This window comes from Arachis ipaensis, chromosome B6 (genome assembly GCF_059453495.1).
Source record: "Arachis ipaensis isolate K30076 ecotype BB chromosome B6, ASM5945349v1, whole genome shotgun sequence".
In the NCBI taxonomy this organism is placed as follows: domain Eukaryota; kingdom Viridiplantae; phylum Streptophyta; class Magnoliopsida; order Fabales; family Fabaceae; genus Arachis; species Arachis ipaensis.
This window is the reverse complement of record NC_142441.1, coordinates 78848221-78864964: the sequence shown is the minus strand read 5'-3', so window position 1 is coordinate 78864964 and position 16744 is coordinate 78848221. Positions and strand designations below refer to the sequence as shown.

The following is a 16744-nucleotide window of genomic DNA, read 5'->3' as shown; positions in this document are numbered from 1 at the left end:
TCACAAAGGGCTTTCTCCACTGTGATTTCCCCTATAATGCAAGGGATCTGAAAACTCCCAGGATCCTTCAATTTCTGGGGCAGTTTGTGCTGAATGATAGCACTACATTCTTCAGTTAGTATCACGGTCTCGTTGTTCTTCCAACTTCTTTTCTTAGTCATGAGCTCCTTCAAGAACTTGGCGTAGAGTGGCATTTGTTCTATTGCTTCAGCAAAGGGTATATTGATTTGCAGCTTCTTGAAGATTTCCAAAAATCTCGAAAACTGATTGTCATCTCCCTTCTTCTTTAGTTGCTAAGGGTATGGGACTCTTGGGATGTCTGGTTTCAGCACTCCTCCCCCTTTTTGTGAACCCAAAGTCGGAACTTGAGCTTCGTCCTGCTCTTCTTCCTCTTTATTTGAGTCCTCTTCTTGTGGTTTATGGGGGGTTTCCTTCAGTCCCCTTTTTGCTTGAATAAATAGCCAATTTGTGTCTCAAGTTTCTTGATGGCAGCATCCTGATTCTGCATATTTGACTGCACTTCCTCTCTGAATGCTTTACTATCCTGGATGTCCTTGCATATACCTTTATGTAGATTTTCAATCCTTGAGATTCTTTCATCAAATGATGGTAGGTCAGGTTGAGGAGGGTTGTTCTGGCCTTGATATGAATGTGGAGAGGTGTTGTTATTGGGATGTTGATATGGTCTAGATGTGGAATTGTTTGGATTTGGGCGTCTTTGATCAAGGCTTTGGTCTTGTTGATTTCCCCACCCAAAGTTTGGGTGATTCCTCCATACAGGGTTGTAATTCTTAGAGTAAGGATCATGGTTCTACCTAGGTGAATTCCCAATGTAGTTGGCTTGCTCCTGACTACGCTCTGCTTCTTCATTCACTCCTTCTTGGGTTGTTGATGAAGTGGAGATTGCTGCCACTTGGTTCCTCTCCATCTTCTTGGTGAGGTCAGCCAGCTGTTGGTTAATGAGCTTGTTTTGGGCCAACAGAGCATCTACATTGTTTAGCTCCATTACTCCTCTTGTGTTCCCTCTTTCGGAAGCATAGAAGTAGTCGTTCTCTGCTACTGTTTCAATGACATCTATAGCCTCCTCAATGGTTTTCTTTTTGTTCAAAGATCCTCCGAATGAATGGTCTACGGCCTTCTTTGACTCATAAGAGAGCCCTTCATAGAAAATATGCAGCTGTACCCATTCGGTGAACATGTCAGGTGGACACCTCCTTGTCATGTCTTTAAACCTCTCCCATGCCTCATACAGAGTCTCACCATTTTGTTGCCTGAAGGTTTGGACCTCAGTTCTCAGCCTATTGATTCTTTGAGGAAGGTAAAATCTTGCTAAGAATTTGTTCACCATGTCTTCCCAAGTTGTCAAGCTTTCCCTTGGGAAAGATTCCAGCCACTTGGCTGCCTTATCCCTGAGTGAGAATGGAAATAAGAGCAGTCTATAGGCGTCAGGATGAACACCATTAGACTTCACTGTGTCACATATTCTCAGGAAGGTGGTTAAATGTTGATTTGGGTCCTCTTGGACACTTCCTCCGAACGAACAGTTGTTCTACACCAGGGTGATGAGCTGTGGCTTCAGTTCAAAATTGTTGGCATGGATGGTTGGCTTTTGAATGCTACTTCCACAGTTTCCTGGGTTTGGATTGATATAAGAGCCTAAAACTCTTCTATCCTCCCCAATATGATTTGCTCGACCTCTTCCGCCATGGTTGTGAGCCTCTTCTTCATGATGGTTTTCCATGTTTTCTTCCATGTTTGGTTCAAAGTATTCCTCAAAGTGTTCCTCCTCTTCTTCAGCACCAACTACACATTTGTCTCTTGCCTCCCTCCTTAGTCTAAGGTAGGTTCTCTCAGGTTCAGAATCAAAGGAAGTTGAAGCCCCGCTTCTTCTCCCTGTCATACAACCAACAAGTACAAGCAAAGAGAATAGATGCAGAAAGTATATCTGTCAGAATTACTATTAGTGTGAGTGATGCAATATATCAAACAGTTAGTGGGTTAATGAGATGAAATGTAAATAACAGAAAAAAAAGTAGGGGGAAAGGAAGAAATTAACTAAAACAGGAAGTAAATAACTCAAACAGAAAAGATCTCTTCATTCCTCTTCCAAGGTTCAGAAGAGATCCAAGTATGAATAGTTTCTTTTCCAAGATCACTATCCAATTGGATGAAGATCGAAAGCTTTCAAGTAAAATCAAGAGAAAAGATAGAAGAAGAATAATGAAAACTAGTATTGATCCATCAAATTACAACAGAGCTCCCTAACCAAATGAAAGGGGTTTAGTTGTTCATAGCTCTGGAAAATAAAAACAAAGATGGAGAATACATAATGAAAACTAGAAGTGCAGAGAAAGTAAATACAGGAAGTAGTTCTATGCTATTTTCCAACTCCCGGTACTCCCAAAATAATTCAAAGCTACTCCTATATATACTACTCTTCTCATCTTCTAGTTGGTTCTTCAAGTCTTGGGCCTTTGGATCTTGAGTTTGAAGCAGTTTTTTTCTTCATTTAGGCTTGGCTTTACTTGCAGAGAGAAAGTGTGAAGTGGGCAGAGACTTTAGCTCAAGGCGTTAGGGGTGTTAACGTTTAGTGAAAATATGAGTTCGAGAACGTTAGTGACAATCAACTTTCTCACTAACGTTCCTAAGTAAAAGCCACGTTAACTTCAACGTTAGTGGCACAAACGTTTCCACTAACGTTGCCTCTAGGTCCTTCGCACACGTTATTGGGGCTTAACTTTCCCAATAACGTTGAAAAGCCCCCCTTGCTCCTACGTTAGAGCCCACGTTAACTTAGTTAACGTGGCTCTTTAACGTGGGCTTGCCATCCTTCGAGAATGTTAGTGACACTCAACATTGTCACTAACGTTCCAATGTGCCCCCATGTCTCACGTTAGAGCCCATGTTAACTTAGTTAACGTGGCTCTTTAACGTGGCATTGCTTAGCCATCCCCAACGTTAGTGACAATGTTGGGTGTCACTAACGTTGGCTCATTTTTTACTCATCCACGTTAGCTTCCACGTTAACTGATGAGCGGATAATTTGTACGCTTTTTGGCATTGTTTTTAGTATGTTTTTAGTAGGATCTAGTTACTTTTAGGGATGTTTTCATTAGTTTTTATGTTAAATTCACATTTCTGGACTTTACTATGAGTTTGTGTGTTTTTCTGTGATTTCAGGTATTTTCTGGCTGAAATTGAGGGACTTGAGCAAAAATCAGATTCAGAGGTTGAAGAAGGACTGCTGATGCTATTGGATTCTGACCTCCCTGCACTCAAAGTGGATTTTCTGAAGCTACAGAACTCAAAATGGCGCGCTTCCAATTGCGTTGGAAAGTAGACATCTAGGGCTTTTTAGCAATGTATAATAGTTCATACTTTGGCCGAGTTTAGATGACGTAAAAGGGCATTGAACGCCAGTTCTATGCTGCTATCTGGAGTTAAACGCCAGAAACAAGTCACAAACCAGAGTTGAACGCCAGAAATACGTTACAACCTGGCGTTCAACTCCAAGAAGGACCTCTACACGTGCAACACTCAAGCTCAGCCCAAGAACACACCAAGTGTGCCCCAGAAGTGGATTTATGCATCAATTACTTACTTCTGTAAACCCTAGTAGCTAGTTTATTATAAATAGAACTTTTTACTATTGTATTAGACATCCTGAGTTTTATCTTTGGATCATCCTGGATCCTGGATTGTATTCGGATCCTGTGATCACGTTTTGGGGGCTGGTCATTCGGCCATGCCTGGACCTTTCACTTATGTATTTTCAACGGTAAAGTTTCTACACTCCATAGATTAAGGTGTGGAGCTCTGCTGTTCCTCAAAGATTAATGCAAAGTACTACTGTTTTTCTATTCAATTCAACTTGTTCCGCTTCTAAGATATTCATTTGCACTTCAACCTGAATGTGATGAACGTGACAATCATCATCATTCCCCATGAACGTGTGCCTGACAACCACTTCCGTTCTACCTTAGATTGAGTGAGTGTCTCTTAGATCTCTTATTCAGAATCTTCGTGGTGTAAGCTAGAATGATGGCGGCATTCAAGAGAATCCGGAAAGTCTAAACCTTGTCTGTGGTATTCCGAGTAGGATTCAATGATTGAATGACTGTGACGAGCTTCAAACTCGCGAATGCTGGGCGTAGTGACAGATACAAAAGGAGGGTGAATCCTATTCCAGCATGATCGGAAACCTCAGATGATTAGCCGTGCCGTGACAGGGCATCTTGGACCACTTTCACAAGAGGAGGGGATGTAGCCACTGACAACGGTGATGCCCTTGCATAAAGCCAGCCATAGAAAGGAGTAAGACTGATTGGATGAGGACAGCAGGAAAGCGGAGGTTCAGAGGAACGATTGCATCTCCATACGCTTATCTGAAACTCTCACCAATGATTTACATAAGTATTTCTATCATTCTTTTATTACTACATTTCGAAAACTACATAACTATTTTATATCCGCCTGACTGAGATTTACAAGGTGACCATAGCTTGCTTCATACCAACAATCTCCGTGGGATTCGACCCTTACTCACGTAAGGTATTACTTGGATGACCCAGTGCACTTGCTGGTTAGTTATGCGAAGTTGTGAAGATATTCACAACCTGAGTAACAATTTCGCATACCAAGTTTTTGGCGCCGTTGCCGGGGATTGTTCAAGTTTGGACAACTGACGGTTCATCTTGTTGCTCAAATTGGGTAACTTTCTTTTCGTTTTCTTTTCAAAAAGTTTCCAAAAATTTTTTCAAAAATCTTTCAAACTATTTCTCACCTGTTTTCGAAAAAAAAAAATTCATAAAAATGTTTTCAAAAATATATTTTTCTTCAGAATTTTTAAGAATGAATTCTAGTATTTCATGAAGCATGTTGAAGCCTGGATGGCTGTAAAGCCATGTCTAATTCCTCTGTAGGGCATGTTAGGCTTGTCATGTCTGAGTTACATACTAAAGCTTGGCTGGCTATTAAGCCATGCCTGACCCTTTGATTGGAGCTTTAGACTAAAGAGCATAAGATTCCTGGAATTCATATGAAAAATTTTGGAATCCTTATTTTTCTTTTTTCAAAATGATTTTCGAAAAAATAAAATAAAATACAAAAAAAAATCATAAAATCATAAAAATAAAAAATATTTCATGTTTCTTGTTTGAGTCTTGAGTCAAGTTAAAAGTTTGGTGTCAATTGCATATTCATCTTGCATTTTTCGAAAATTCATGCATTCATAGTGTTCTTCATGATCTTCAAGTTATTCTTGGTGAGTCTTCTTGTTTGATCTTGATATTTTCTTGTTTTGCATCTTTTCTTGTTTTACATGTGCATTCTTGCATCCATAGAGTCTAAACATGAAATATTTCTAAGTTTGGTGTCTTGCATGTTTTCTTTGCATATAAAAATTTTCAAAAATAAGTCTTGATGTTCATCATGACATTCAAAATGTTCTTGGTGTTCATCTTGACATTCATAGCATTCTTGCATTCATCACATACTTTGATCCAAAATTTTCATGCATTGAGTCTTTTTCATGTTTTTTCTCCCTCATCATTAAAAATTCAAAAATCAAAAAAATATCTTCCCCTTTTTCTCTCATCAAATTCGAAAATTAGATTTGACTTTTTCAAATATTTTTAAAATCTAGTTGTTTTTATGAGTCAAATCAAATTTTCAATTTAAAAATCTCATCTTTTTCAAAATCTTTTTCAAAAATCAAATCTTTTTTTATTTTTTTTAGTTATTTTCGAAAATTTCAAAAATATTTTTCAAAAATCTTTTTCTTAATTTTACATCATATTTTCGAAAATAACATCATCAATTAATGTTTTGATTCAAAAATTTCAAGTTTGTTACTTGCTTGTTAAGAAAGATTCAAACTTTGAGTTCTAGAATCATATCTTGTGATTTCTTGTGAATCAAGTCATTAATTATGATTTTAAAAATCAAATCTTTTTCAAAACTAATTTCAATCATATCTTTTCAAAAATATCTTCTTATCTTTTTCAAAAATTTGATTTCAAAATATCTTTTCTAACTTCCTATCTTCTTATCTTTTCAAAATTGATTTTCAAAATTTGTTTCAACTAACTAACTAACTTTTTGTTTGTTTCTTATCTTTTTCAAAACTACCTAACTAACTCTCTCTCTCAAATTTTCGAAAATATTCCCCCCCTTTTTTCAAAATTTCTTTTTAATTAACTAATTATTTTAATTTTTGATTTTTTATTTTCGAAAAACTACTAACCTTTTTCAAAAATTATTTTCGAAAATCACTAACTCTTTTTCAAAAAAATTATTTTCTAAATTTTCCCTCTCTCATCTTATTCTATTTATTTATTCATCTACTAACATCTCCTCATCTCACATCTCTGCTCTCTTCACCCTTGTGTTTCTTTTCTTACATTACATTCTTTGTCCCCTTCCTTTCTTCCACTCACAAAGGGATCTCTATACTGTGTTATAAAGGATCCCTATTATTATTATTATTATTATTATTATTCTTTTTTCTGTGCCCTCTTCTTTGTCATATGAGCAGGAGCAAGGACAAGAATATTCTTGTTGAAGCAGATCCAGAACCTGAAAGGACTCTGAAAAGGAAACTAAGAGAAGCTAAATTACAACAATCCAGAGATAACCTTTCAGAAATTTTCGAACAGGAAGAGGAGATGGCAACCGAAAATAATAATAATGCAAGGAGGATGCTTGTTGACTTTACTACACCTAATTCCAATTTACATGGAAGAAGCATCTCCATTCCTGCCATTGGAGCAAACAACTTTGAGCTGAAACCTCAGCTAGTTTCTCTGATGCAGTAGAACTGCAAGTTTCATGGACTTCCATATGAAGATCCTTTTCAGTTCTTAACTGAATTCTTGCAGATCTGTGATACTGTTAAGACTAATGGAGTAGATCCTGAAGTCTAAAGGCTCATGCTTTTCCCTTTTGCTGTAAGAGACAAAGCTAGAATATGGTTGGACTCTCAACCCAAAGACAGCCTGAACTCTTGGGATAAGCTGGTCACGGCTTTCTTAGCCAAGTTCTTTCTTCCTCAAAAGCTGAGCAAGCTTAGAGCTGATGTTCAAACCTTCAGACAAAAAGAAGGTGAATCCCTCTATGAAGCTTGGGAAAGATACAAACAGCTGACCAAAAAGTGTCCTTCTGACATGCTTTCAGAATGGATCATCCTGGACATATTCTATGATGGTATGTCTGAATTAGCTAAAATTTCATTGGATACCTCTACAGGTAGATCCATTCACTTAAAGAAAACGCCTGCAGAAGCTCAAGAACTCATTGACATGGTTGCTAATAACTAGTTCATGTACACTTCTGAAAGGAATCCTGTGAGTAATGGGACGCCTATGAAGAAGGGAGTTCTTGAAATTGATACTCTGAATGCCATATTGGCTCAGAACAAAATATTGACTCAGCAAGTCAATATGATTTCTCAGAGTCTGAATGGAATGCAAGCTGCATCCAACAATACTCAAGAGGCATCTTCTGAGGAAGAAGCTTATGATCCTGAGAACCCTGCAATAGCAGAGTTAAAATACATGGGTGAACCATATGGAAACACCTACAATCCATCATGGAAAAATCACCCAAATCTCTCATGGAAGGATCAAAAGCCTCAACAAGGCTTTAATAATGGTGGAAGAAACAGGTTTAGCAATAGCAAGCTTTTTCCATCATCCACTCAGCAACAGACAGAGAATTCTGAGCAAAATCCATCTAGCTTAGCAAATTTAGTCTCTGATCTATCTAAGGCCACTGTGAGTTTCATGAATGAAACAAGGTCTTTCATTAGAAATTTGGAAGCACAAGTGGGCCAGCTGAGTAAAAGGATCACTGAAATCCCTCCTAGTACTCTCCCAAGCAATACAGAAGAGAATCCAAAAGGAGAGTGCAAGGCCATTGACATAAGCACCATGGCCGAACCTGTAAGGGAAGGAGAGGACGCGAATCCCAAGGAGGAAGACCTCCTAGGACGTCCAGTGATTAATAAGGAGCTTCCCTCTGAGGAACCAAGGAACTCTAAGGCTGATCTAGAGACCATAGAGATTCCATTGAACCTCCTTATGCCATTCCTGAGCTCTGATGAGTATTCCTCTTCTGAAGAGAATGAGGATGTTACTGAAGAGCAAGCTGCCAAGTTCCTTGGTGCAATCATGAAGCTAAATGCCAAATTATTTGGCATTGATACTTGGGAAGATGAACCTCCCTTGTTCACCAATGAACTAAGTGATCTGGATCAACTGACATTGCCTCAGAAGAGACAGGATCCTAGAAAGTTCATAATACCTTGTACTATAGGCACCATGATCTTTAAGGCTCTGTGTGACCTTGGTTCAGGGATAAACCTCATGCCCCTCTCTGTAATAGAGAAACTGGGAATCTATGGGGTACAAGCTGCTAAAATCTCATTAGAGATGGCAGACAATTTAAGAAAACAGGCTTATGGACAAGTAGAGGACGTGTTAGTAAAGGTTGAAGGCCTTTACATCCCTACTGATTTCATAGTTCTGGATACTGGAAAGGAAGAGGATGAATCCATCATCCTAGGAAGACCTTTCCTAGCCACAGCAAGAGCTGTGATTGATGTGGACAGAGGAGTATTGATCCTTCAATTAAATGAGGACAACCTTGTGTTTACAACTCAAGGATCTCTTTCTGCATCCATGGAGAGGAAGCATAAAAAGCTTCTCTCAAAGTAGAGTCAAACAAAGCCCCCACAGTCAAACTCTAAGTTTGGTGTTGCGAGGCCACAACCAAACTCTAAGTTTGGTATCAAACCCTCCTATCCAAACTCTAAGTTTGGTGTTGGGAGGTTTCAACAGAACTCTGCACATCTGTGAGGCTCCATGAGAGCCCACTGTCAAGCTATTGACATTAAAGAAGCGCTTGTTGGGAGGCAACCGAATTTTTATTTATCTAACCATATTTTTCTTAGTTATATGTCTTTATAGGTTCATGATCATGTGGAGTCACAAAATAAATAAAAAATTTGAAAACGGAATCAAAAACAGCAGAAGAAAAATCACACCCTGGAGGAAGACCTTACTGACGTTTAAACGCCAGTAAGAAGCATGTTTTGGGTGTTCAACGCCAGAACAGAGCATGGTTCTGGCGCTGAACGCCAGAAATGGGCAGCATCTGGGCTTTTGAACACCAGAAATGCACCCTGGAGGAGAGCTGGCACTGAACGCCCAGAACAAGCATGGTTCTGGCGTTCAACGCTAGAAATAGGCTACAAATGGGCGTTCAACGCCCAGAACAAGCACCAACCTGGCGCTGAACACCCATAGTTGTATGCAAGGGCATTTTACATGCCTAATTTGGTGCAAGGTTGTAAATCCTTGAACACCTCAGGATCTGTGGACCCCACAGGATCACCTCAGGATCTGTGGACCCCACAGGATCCCCACCTACCTCCACTCACTTCTTCTCACCCCTCTTTCACACAATCTCATAAACACTCTTCCCCAAAACCCTTCACCAATCACCTCAATCTCTCTTCCCCATCATCTCTTCACCACGCACATCCATCCACTCTTCCCCATAAACCTACCTCATAAACTCCACCTACCTTCAAAATTCAAAATCAATTTCTCACCCAAACCCACCCTAAATGGCCGAACCTTCACCCCTCTCCCATCCCTATATATAACCCTCCATTCTTCCTCATTTTCACACAACTCAACCCTCTCTTCTCTTCTTGGCCGAAACACAACCCCTTCTCCCTCTCCCCCATTTCTTCTTCTTCTTCATCTATTCTTTCTTCTCTTGCTCGAGAGCGAGCAAAATTCTAAGTTTGGTGTGGTAAAAGCATAAGCTTTTTGTTTTTCCATTACCATTGATGGCACCTAAGACCGGAGAATCCTCTAGAAAATGGAAATGGAAGACAAAAGCTTCCACCTCCGAGTCATGGGAAATGGAAAGGTTCATCTCCAAAGCCCATCAAGACCACTTCTATGATGTTGTGGCCAAGAAGAAGGTGATCCCCGAGGTCCCTTTCAAGCTCAAGAGAAATGAGTATCCGGAGATCCGACATGAAATCCAAAGAAGAGGTTGGGAAGTTCTAACAAACCCCATCCAACAAGTCGGCATCTTAATGGTTCAAGAGTTCTATGCCAATGCATGGATCACTAGGAACCATGATCAAAGTAAGAACCCGAACCCAAAGAATTATCTCACCATGGTTCGGGGGAAATACTTAGATTTTAGTCCGAAAAATGTGAGGTTGGCGTTCAACTTGCCAAACATGGAAGAGAACGCACGCCCCTATACAAGGAGAGTCAACTTTGATCAAAGGTTGGACCAAGTCCTCATGGACATATGTGTAGAAGGAGCTCAATGGAAGATTGACTCAAAGGGCAAACCGGTTCAACTAAGAAGACTGGACCTTAAGCCTGTAGCTAGAGGATGGTTGGAGTTCATTCAATGCTCAATCATTCCCACTAGCAACCGGTCTGAAGTTACTATAGATCGGGCCATCATGATCCATAGCATCATGATTGGAGAAGAGGTGGAAGTTCATGAGATTATACCTCAAGAACTCTACAAGGTGGCTGACAAGTCCTCCACTATGGCAAGGTTAGCCTTTCCTCACCTCATTTGCCACCTATACAATTCGGCTGGGATTGACATAGAGGGAGATATCCTCATTAAAGAGGACAAGCCCATCACTAAGAAAAAGATGGAGCAAGCAAGAGAGCCCATTCATGGAGCTCAAGAGGCACATGAAGCTCATCACCATGAGATTCCGAAGATGCCTCAAATGCATTTTCCTTCACAAAACTATTGGGAGCAAATCAACACCTCCCTAGGAGAACTAAGCTCCAACATGGGACAATTAAGGGTGAAACATCAAGAGCACTCCATCATCCTTCATGAAATAAGAGAAGATCAAAAAGCAATGAGGGAGGAGCAACAAAGACAAGGAAGAGACATAGAAGAGCTCAAGGACATCATTGGTTCCTCAAGAAGGAAACGCCACCATCACTAAGGTGGATTCATTCCTTGTTCTTATTTCTTCTGTTTTTTGTTTTCTATGTTATGTGCTTATCTATGTTTGTGTTTTCATTACATGATCATTAGTAGTTAGTAACTTTGTCTTAAAGCTATGAATGTCCTATGAATCCATCACCTCTCTTAAATAAAAACTGCTTTAATTCAAAAGAACAAGAAGTACATGAGTTTCGAATTTATCCTTGAACTTAGTTTAATTATATTGATGTGGTGACAATGCTTCTTGTTTTCTGAATGTATGCTTGAACAGTGCATATGTCTTTTGAAGTTGTTGTTTAAGAATGTTAAATATGTTGGCTCTTGAAAGAATGATGACAAGGAGACATGTTATTTGATAATTTGAAAAATCATAAAAAAATGATTCTTGAAGCAAGAAAAAGCAGCAAAGAACAAAGCTTGCAGAAAAAAAAAATAGAAAAAGCAAGCAGAAAAAGCCAATAACCCTTAAAACCAAAAGGCAAGGGCAATAAAAAAGATCCCAAGGCTTTGAGCATCAGTGGATAGGAGGGCCTAAAGGAATAAAATCCTGGCCTAAGTGGCTAAACCAAGCTGTCCCTAACCATGTGCTTGTGGCGTGCATGTGTCAAGTGAAAACTTGAGACTGAGCGGTTAAAGTCAAGGTCCAAAGCAAAAAAAAAAAAAAGAGTGTGCTTAAGAACCCTAGACACCTCTAATTGGGGACTTTAGCAAAGCTGAGTCACAATCTGAAAAGGTTCACCCAATTATGTGTCTGTGGCATTTATGTATTCGGTGGTAATACTGGAAAACAAAGGTGCTTAGGGCCACGGCCAAGACTCATAAAAAAGCTGTGTTCAAGAATCATCATACTGAACTAGGAGAGTCAATAACACTATCTGAACTCTGAGTTCCTATAGATACCAATCATTCTGAACCTCAATGGATAAAGTGAGATGCCAAAACTATTCAAGAGGGAAAAAGCTAGAAGTCCCGCTCATATGATTGAAGGTATGTTTCATTGATAGTTTGGAATTTATAGCATATTCTCTTCATTTTATCCTATTTGATTTTCAGTTGCTTGGGGACAAGCAACAATTTAAGTTTGGTGTTGTAATGAGCGGATAATTTGTACGCTTTTTGGCATTGTTTTTAGTATGTTTTTAGTAGGATCTAGTTACTTTTAGGGATGTTTTCATTAGTTTTTATGTTAAATTCACATTTCTGGACTTTACTATGAGTTTGTGTGTTTTTCTATGATTTCAGGTATTTTCTGGCTGAAATTGAGGGACTTGAGCAAAAATCAGATTCAGAGGTTGAAGAAGGACTGCTGATGCTATTGGATTCTGACCTCCTTGCACTCAATGTGGATTTTCTGGAGCTACAGAACTCAAAATGGTGCGCTTCGAATTGCGTTGGAAAGTAGACATCCAGGCTTTCCAGCAATGTATAATAGTCCATACTTTGGCCGAGTTTAGACGAGGTAAAAGGGCGTTGAACGCCAGTTCTACGCTGCTGTCTGGAGTTAAACGCCAGAAACAAGTCACAAACCAGAGTTGAACGCCAGAAATACGTTACAACCTGGCGTTCAACTCCAAGAAGGACCTCTACACGTGCAACACTCAAGCTCAGCCCAAGCACACACCAAGTGGGCCCCGGAAGTGGATTTATGCATCAATTACTTACTTCTGTAAACCCTAGTAGCTAGTTTATTATAAATAGAATTTTTTACTATTGTATTAGACATCCTGAGTTTTATCTTTGGATCATCCTGGATCCTGGATTGTATTCGGATCCTGTGATCACGTTTTGGGGGCTGGTCATTCGGCCATGCCTGGACCTTTCACTTATGTATTTTCAACGGTAGAGTTTCTACACTCCATAGATTAAGGTGTGGAGCTCTGCTGTTCCTCAAAGATTAATGCAAAGTACTACTGTTTTTCTATTCAATTCAACTTGTTCCACTTCTAAGATATTCATTTTCACTTCAACCTGAATGTGATGAACGTGACAATCATCATCATTCCCCATGAACGTGTGCCTGACAACCAGTTCCGTTCTACCTTAGATTGAATGAGTGTCTCTTAGATCTCTTAATCGAAATCTTCGTGGTGTAAGCTAGAATGATGGCGGCATTCAAGAGAATCCGGAAAGTCTAAACCTTGTCTGTGGTATTCCGAGTAGGATTCAATGATTGAATGACTGTGACGAGCTTCAAACTCGCGAATGCTGGGCGTAGTGACAGACGCAAAAGGAGGGTGAATCCTATTCCAGCATGATCGGGAACCTCAGATGATTAGCCGTGCCGTGACAGGGCATCTTGGACCACTTTCACAAGAGGAGGGGATGTAGCCACTGACAACGGTGATTCCCTTGCATAAAGCCAGCCATAGAAAGTGGTCAGAGGAACGATTGCATCTCCATACGCTTATCTGAAACTCTCACCAATGATTTACATAAGTATTTCTATCCTTCTTTTATTACTACATTTCGAAAACTACATAACTATTTTATATCCGCCTGACTGAGATTTACAAGGTGACCATAGCTTGCTTCATACCAACAATCTCCGTGGGATTCGACCCTTACTCACGTAAGGTATTACTTGGACGACCCAGTGCACTTGCTGGTTAGTTATGCAAAGTTGTGAAGATATTCACAACCTGAGTAACAATTTCGCATACCATTAACTAAGTTAACGTGGGAGTTAACGTGGCTCATAGTGGCTTGTGTGGCTCCTTCCAACATTAGTGACAATGTTGAGTGTCACTAACATTGGCCATCACCTTCTTCTTTCACGTTAGCCTCCACGTTAACTAAGTTAACGTGGAAGTCAACGTGGCTCCTTGGGGTTGTGTGGTTGCTTCCAACGTTAGTGACAATGTTGGGTGTCACTAACGTTGTCGACCACCCTTGCCTCTTCACGTTAGCTTCCACGTTAACTTACACCCTTGCCTCTTCACGTTAGCTTCCACGTTAACCAAGTTAACGTGGGAGTTAACGTGGCATTGTGCACTTAGGCCAACGTTAGTGACAATGTTGAATGTCACTAACGTTTGCTTCCTTTCCCCCTTTTAACGTTAGAGGCCACGTTAACTAAGTTAACGTGGACTCTAACGTGGCCACTTATGAGCATTGGCCAACGTTAGTGATAATGTTAAGTGTCACTAACGTTGGCTCAAATTTCCTTCTTCACATTAGAGTTCACGTTAACTTAGTTAACGTGACTCTTAACGTGGGTAATGATGGCTTCAAGAGCGTTATTGGCAGTCACTTTTCTTATTAACTTTGCAAGTCACCTCCCATTCCTTACTTCCTTTGGTCCTGAAATCAGGCAATAGAGTGCATCAAAGTTCTAGTCCAAGTCATGGGTAATGCAGCATACAATTTGTCACTAAACTCATGCAAAATCCTCATGAAATCATGTAAAATGCACAATGTATGCTTGAATCCAGGTGTAAGTGAATATCTACCCAAAACTAGCTTATTTCCTAAGAAAATGCAAGAAACTACCCTAAAAACAATAAAGAAAAGGTCAGTGAAACTGGCCAAAATGCCCTGGCATCAACTTCTCTGTTGTGTTCTTCCTGATTGATGGCTTTCTTCTCCCCAGTCTTCTCACTTCCCACTATGATTGCTTTGCACTCCTCCCACTTTGTAGCTTTTTCTTTATCCCTTGGGTGGTCTTGAGTGGTACTAGGGAATGCATTTGATTGCTTCTCACCCATCTCTTTAATCCGTTTAGCCATTTGTTCCATATGCCTCTCAAGATTTCTGATTGAAGCTTTTTGGTTTTTAATTGAAGCTTCTTGGTTTTTACTTGTTATGGCTTGATCCTTCCATGCTGCTTCCTGATCTTGTCTTGCCATCTCTTGATTTTTCATGAGTTTTTCCATCATTATCTCTAGACTAGAGATTCTTTGGGAGTCTGGATTTGGTTGTGGTTGTGTAAAATGAGATGGTTGTTGCTGGAAGTTGTTTGAACTATTTATGGGGTTATTTTGTGGGTGGAATGTGGATGTGGATGGTGGATGATGGTTGTTTTGGTATTTTCTATATGGATTGTGGGTTGTGTTTTGCTGGTTATTGTTCAGGTTGTTTCTTGAGTTGTTTTTGTTTGAATTCCTTTGCCATGGTTGTTGGTTTTGAGTGTGGTTATCTCCCCATCTAAGATTTGGATGGTTCTTCCAGGATGGATTGTAGGTGTCACCATAAACCTCATTTTGGCCTGAGCCTTGGTTGTGCACATATTGAGGTTGTTCCTACTGTTGATCTTCTTGGTTTTCTTCATTTTTCCCCCATGGAGTTGATGGTTGGCTTGTGTTTACTGCTGCAACTTGGAGGCTATCAATCTTTTTAGCCATCTGCTCAAATTATTGTTAAATCTGCTGCTGCATTATCTTATTTTGAGCTAGGATGGTGTCTACTCCTTCCAACTCCATCACTCCCTTCCTTTGTGATGGTTGGCGTTGCCTTTGGTGAGCAAAGAAATACTGGTTGTTAGCCACCATATCAATGAGATTTTGGGCTTCCTCTGCAGTCTTCTTCAATTGTAAAGAGCCTCCTGCTGAGTGATCTAGAGCCTCCTGAGATTTCAATGTCAAGCCTTCATAAAAATTTTGCAATTTATCCCATTTATTGAACATTTCAGGGGGACACTTCCTAATCAGCGCACTTCCTAATCAGCACCTTGTATCTCTCCCATGCCTCATAGATGGGTTCAGTGTCCATTTCTGTGAATGTTTGGACCTCAGTCTTCAATCTGATGATCCTTTGAGGTGGGTAAAATTTAGCAAGGAACTTGCTCACTAGATCGTCCCAATTGTTGATGCTGTCCCTTGGGAAGGATTTCAACCATTGAGTAGCTTTGTCTCTGAGAGAAAATGGAAATAGTAGGAGCTTGTAGCTGTCAGGATGAACTCCATTAATTTTGACAGTGTCACAAATCCTCAGGAAAGTAGACAAGTGTTGGTTTGGATCTTCAAGTGGTCCTCCTTCGTAAGAGCAATTATTTTGAACCAAAGTGATGAGTTGTGGCTTCAGTTCAAAGTTATTTTCATTAACATTTGGGGTAAGAATGCTACTCCCACAATGTCTAGGATTTGCAAATGTATATGAAGCCAATACTCTCTTTTGGGGCTGACCATTGTTGTTGGTCACTCCCACTGGTGGATTTGTTGGATTTTCCTCCATTTCTTGGTTCTCTTCTCAACGTCCAAAGTGTTTCAGCAATAGAAGGTGTGGATTTATCACTTTTTCTTCCTAACATAAACACAAAACCAGGAGCCAGAATTAAACACTCTATTGCTAGAGTAAAGTTAGTGTTAGCTTAAGCAAAAATTCAAATAGTTAGTATGCTTAGTAAAAAGAAAAAGAAAAAGTGCTTAATCTAGACCACCACCATAGTTAATCATTGTCAATCTAATCAATCCCCGGCAACAGTGCCAAAAACTTGATGTGTGGAAAGCAATCCAACACAAAACTCATCGACAAGTGTACCGGGTCGCATCAAGTAATAATAACTCACGTGAGTGAGGTCGATCCCACAGGGATTGAAGGATAGAGCAATTTTAGTTTAGTGGTTGATTTAGTCAAGCGAACAAGAGTTGATTTGAGTGATTTGTAATTGACAGAAGCTAAATTGTATGAATTGTAAAGGGAGAGGGAAGAATTGTAGTAAATTAAAGAGAATAGGAAGTAAGAGTGCTGAATCTTAAAGAACAAGCAATTTAAATTACAAAAGCTTAGATTGCAAGAAATA

General features: G+C 39.7%; 1 non-coding gene across 1 annotated transcript; it reads left to right on the top strand.

Moving 5' to 3' along the window:
* The first annotated feature begins 1196 nt into the window (after nt 1–1196).
* LOC148561462 (small nucleolar RNA R71) lies at nt 1197–1300 on the top strand. Its single transcript, XR_015886851.1, has one exon. It is a non-coding gene; the product is annotated as a small nucleolar RNA R71 (small nucleolar RNA).
* Nucleotides 1301–16744: the final 15444 nt, after the last annotated feature.